The 5,271-nt window shown below is 45.1% G+C and overlaps 1 pseudogene; it reads left to right on the top strand.

Annotated features, from left to right (window-relative positions):
- Positions 1-1,200: 1,200 nt before the first annotated feature.
- LOC138996699 (small ribosomal subunit protein eS27-like) lies at positions 1,201-1,949 on the top strand (annotated as a pseudogene).
- The last annotated feature ends 3,322 nt before the right edge of the window (positions 1,950-5,271 follow it).

The raw sequence follows: 5,271 nt of genomic DNA, 5'->3' as shown, positions 1-5,271 counted from the left end.
CGCAAACATGTTCAGAAACACAGAGAGCCAAACTTAGCATATCTGTGTGCCGAATTCAGCCCAGGAGCCTCGAGGGTGCAGCCTCTGGGCTGGATGATGTCCAAAGTCTTTGCCACATCGGAAAGGATTTGGCCTAGCAACAGGCTGTCCCTTCAATCTGTACGTGTTTGGCTCTCTGTACTGTTTCTGCTACAGTTTAAGCAGAGTGGACGAGGGCTTAAGTGTAACCGTGTTTATAAACACGCCGAAGAATTCCATATGGTATGCCGAATGTGAAGTTGGCTTAATTTGAAGAGATTAAATGTACTCAGGCAATTTCAGAGCTGTCTGTTTTGTAAATCAATGCGATTTGTCAGTGGCAGGCCAGGAAGGGATGAGCTTTGGGAAGTGCAGCTGGTGTGACCAGGAAGCCCAGTGGCTGGAGCAGAAGAGGCAAGTCAGTGTGGACGCCACTCTCCTGAACTCACATCACTTCCTCTCTGCACTACACATGCACACACACACACCACACATGGACACAGTCCCCATGCCCCTCCCCCACTCTGATTTAGTCTCCTGCTTCTTAATTTGAAACTTATCCAAATGAAAAATACTTCCTTTATGTATTCAGGGCCATGTGGGGAATGCTTAGCAATCTGGGACCAGGTATCTGAACTGATGGTGGCAGAAGCCCTCAATGAGGAACCCGAATGCTGGGGATGCAGACCCTTCCTCCTCTGGCATTCACCACCTGTAGGGGCTCAGATAATCATGCCTCTCTTCAAGCTTCTGTTCTTACCTGTAAAATAATGGACATGAACTTGGATGTCTTAAGTCCCCTCTAGCAGTAACAATATTTGCGATCTTTGATCCCCCACAAGGCAGATCACTCCTGTTCTCTCTTTTAACATTGTTTCTGCTGCAGAAAATGGACAGTCATGGCCCACTCACCACTAACTATTGTTTCTGCTTCAGAAAATGGACAGTCGTGGCCCACTCACCACTAACTATTGTTTCTGCTTCAGAAAATGGACAGTCGTGGCCCACTCACCACTAACTATTGGGTAGTGGGCAGCATGGAAGCTGAACTGGAGATTGGAAAGACTCCTGAGGCGACAAAAGACCGGTGATGGACTGAAAGACGGACCACTTAAACCTGAGCCACACGTTTCAGGTTTACCTCAGGTAAACTTCTGGCCTTTCCTGCAGTGATGACCTCCCCACGACAATGTGCCTCTCGCTACGGATCTCCTCCATCCCTCTCCAGAAGAGGAGAAAACACAAGAAGAACCGCCTGGTGCAGAGCCCCAATTCCTGCTTCATGGATGTGAAATGCCCAGGGGGCTATAAAATCACCACCGTCTTTAGCCATGCAGAAACAGTAGTGTTGTGTGTTAGTTGCTCCACTGTTCTCTGTCAGCCAACAGGAGGAAAGTCAAGGCTTACAGAAGGATGCTCCTTTCAGAAGGAAGCAGCACTAAAAGCGCCTCAAATCAGGATGAGTGGGGAGCCATCCAACAAACACATTTTGGATACACAAAGAGATAAACTTCTGTACAAGGTAAGGGGATGTTACAGTAGTAGCCTACTTCAAGGTATCAACTTCTCTATTGAGTTCAGGTGTAAAAAACAAGAGGAAGTTCTTTTTTTCTGACTCCTTTATTCATTGTCTACTATTGACTAGCTAGGAGAGCAAGTCCAAAGCTGGGTGGGCTACCTCCTGGCTGGGAGGAGAAGTGGAGACTGGGTTATGGGGCTCATGGAGGTCAGAGAAGAAGGCATGTATGTAGGGAAGAGCATCTTCAGGGTGGTGGGGGTGAACCTGGAGGGAGCCTGGAGCAGTCCCTGGGGTGGAGTGCTGACTTCTGAGGTTCAGTGTGGTTGAGGTTGCACAGTTCATTCGAAGAGCCCAGAAGGAGATGAACACCATGGTACCACCAAGAGGGTTTACTAATTCAATACTCAAGTAAGCCATATGGTTTTGAATTCTCTGCTTCCAACATCCCATTTAAAATTTGTATATATATTTTAAGTTTAGTGGGAAGGAAACCTAAAAACAATATTTCCTTCTGATTATGACACTAATAAATAAAAGTCCCATGCATAGGGGAGATGATATAAATGTGATGGTGTAGCCATACTGGAGAAAACTGTGCTGTGGTAAAATAAACTATGTGTAGAGTGTGATACTGTTTACATGAAAAAGAAAGGCCCCACAGCAATGCCATGTGCTGTGTGAGGATGTCATTATGGAAGTAAATGCATAGGAACTGATATCAGAAGACTCTCAAAGGCGCTGCTACCTGTGGCTGTGCTGGACAGGGTGCCACAGATTGGGTGATGGGTAAAGGGTTTCAAAAGCAACAGTTTTCCTAGAAGGGAATGTAAATAAAATTTGATAAAAATGAAAAGAATGAGATGGATCTGCTTGCACTGATAAATTTTGGTTATTTCCCTTCCAACCTCCCCCACCCCCCTGAAGGAAACAATTAACTGTGCTTACCTTTGGGGAGATGGGCAGAGGGTGTAAGCAGACAGGAAATTCCACTATTAGTTTTGTACTTTGCTAGGCCCTGAATTTTCTTTTTTTTTTTTTATTGCTTAAAGTATTACAAAGGGTATTACATATGTGTCCTTTTTTTTCCCCCGCCCTTGACAATCCCCTGGCCTCCCCTACTTCCCAGTGTCTTATGTCCATTGGTTATGCTTATATGCATGCATACAAGTCCTTCGGTTGATCTCTTACCCCCCTCCCTCTTGCCCCCCAACCCTCCCCGGCTTTCCCGCTGCAGTTTGCCAATCTGTTTGAGGCAGCTCTGCCTCTGTATCTATTATTGTTCAAAAGTTTATAATGGTCTCTATTATCCATGAATGAGTGAGATCAAGTGGTATTTTTCCTTCATTGACTGGCTTATTTCACTTAGCATAATGCTCTCCAGTTCCATCCATGCCATTGCAAATGGTAAGAGTTCCTTCTTTTTTACAGCAGCATAGTATTCCATCGTGTAGATGTACCACAGTTTTCTAATCATGTTTATATATTACCTTTTTAAAAAATGCCAATAGAATTTTCTGGGTAATAAAATAGTGGGCCTCTTTTTGCTCTTTTCTTTATATTCAACTATTAAAGTAAACTAATAGATGTTATTTGAAAGGAACTTGCACAAAGTAATATGTGATCTGGATTGATAATTTTGAAAATAGAGAAAAACATAAAAAACAAAATTTAAATCATCCAGATTCTCCCAATCAGACATGATAGTCACTAACAGCATTTTGATGGTTGCCTCATCCAGTCTTTTTTCTCATGTCTATTAAATGTCTATTTTAATAAAATTGAGTTACATTTTATGTTCAATTTAGTATTATTTCTTTTACTTAATAAGATATAGCATTTGCCATGCTATTAAATATTCTTTAAATAATATAATTTGTAATCCTATATAATAAAAGGCTAATATGCAAATAGACAGAATGGCAGAACAACGGGAACAACCGAACAACCCGTCATTATGACGAGTGCTGACCACCAGGGGGCGTGTTCAGAGCATGGCAGGCGTTGGCCACGGCGGGATGGTGGAGCAGGTGAGTGGGGATGCCCGACCAAGGCGGAGTGCTGGTCACTGTCATTGGGGCAAGCCTCTGGTGGTTACTGAAAATTCTTTGCTCCCACGTGCCATGGTCCACTTGGCACTCACATCTGCTGTCAGAGCCAGCCACACTCACACCCGCAGCTGGTACTGGAGCCACCCCTCACACCCACTGCCGGTGCCCAGCACCAGTCCCAATCACTCAGCACCATCAGTGAGTGCGAGCAGCAACTGCTGGCCCTGAGTGCCCCTGAGGGCTTCTCCACCTTCCCCTGCTCCTGAGGGGTGCTCAGGGCAGCAGCCGCTGCTCGCACCCGCTGAGGGCACCAGCCCCGCTTGCACCCGCTGCTGGCACAGACCCCAATTGCTCTGCGCCATCAGTGGGTGCAAGTGGGGCCGGCACTGTCAGTGTGTGGGAGTGGCAGCAGTGGGAACAGGGCTGCCAGCAGACAGGGGACCAGGGGCAGTGGCAGGAGGGGCCGGGTGGGGGCGCAGAGGATGGGCCTGCCCCTGTGCCTATCGCAGCCTCGCAGCCCACGGTTCCTTTCAAGGTGCACAAATTCGTGCACTGGGCCTCTAGCAGTTACATAAGAGTACTATGCATGCACATACATATGAATATCTATATATATATATCTATATATCTATCTATATCTATATCTATATATAAAATCATATATAGTAATCAAGCACGGAATAAGGGCTTTACTTGAATTGTCTCATTTCATCCTTCCAACAGGCCCATAGGTAATGTTATCCCCATTTTATAGATGAGGAAGCAGAGGTTCAGCCAGGTTACATATAGAACTGGCCCAAATGCCAAAGCCACGGGGTGGCTAAGCCAGGTCTCAAACTCATACTTATTGTCTTAACTACTGTGTTAAGCAGGATCTGCAACAAGTATTTACCTAACCCCCTATTATTGGACATACGCTTGCTTAAAAATTTCTACTATGTTGAATGACACAATAATGAATATCCCTATACACACAGTTTGGCCACATCTCAGAATTCCTTGCTTAAGCTAACTTCCTCATAGTGGAGGACATCTTTCAGGTTCTTGCAACCTATTGGCAGCCCCCTTTGCAGGCGTGCTTTGGAGCTACCGGCAAACCTTTTCTAAAGGAATGGCAACTGGGAAGGAGCTAAGAACCACAGCAATCACAGCTCTCCTGGGTTGAGGCTGAGCTGGATCCCGCTGACATTGTCTTCTAAATGATGGCACTCAGGTCACACCTGGCGCCCAGAGAGTTTTATTGAATTTCCCTACAATGCCATTATGCTCTGTAAACACAGAGTCAGGCAGAGCGGTGACCAAGGGCCCCTATCACACCACGTAAGGGCACATCTTGCTACATGCCTCCTCTCAAGTTTCTATTATTTCAAATGTCAAATGCACTTTGCCTCAAGCCTTCTCGGCCTTTAATTTTTAAATCCACATGCATTTAATTTATTTATTGGATTTCTATAGGACTTGAGGGGAAATTTAATTCGTATACTTCTAGTTCATCTTTGCTTAAATCACTCAATGGCTTAAAAAGCTTTGTTGGCTCTCTTAAGTAAGAATTTTTTGTGTGCAGCTTCTTTCCAGAGACAGGATGGTTAGGAGGGGGTATTCTTATTGAAAAAATAAGTACAAAGCTAGGAAGGTGATACGCTTGGGGAAGGACAGGCTCCCAGCCATTCTTTGTTTCTTCTTCTT

This window comes from Myotis yumanensis, unplaced genomic scaffold, assembly GCF_028538775.1.
Source record: "Myotis yumanensis isolate MYYU_CA2020_CCGP unplaced genomic scaffold, mMyoYum1.0.hap1 SCAF_1, whole genome shotgun sequence".
NCBI lineage: Eukaryota > Metazoa > Chordata > Mammalia > Chiroptera > Vespertilionidae > Myotis > Myotis yumanensis.
Note: the sequence above shows the minus strand (reverse complement) of the source record. Positions and strands in the feature narration are given on the sequence as shown.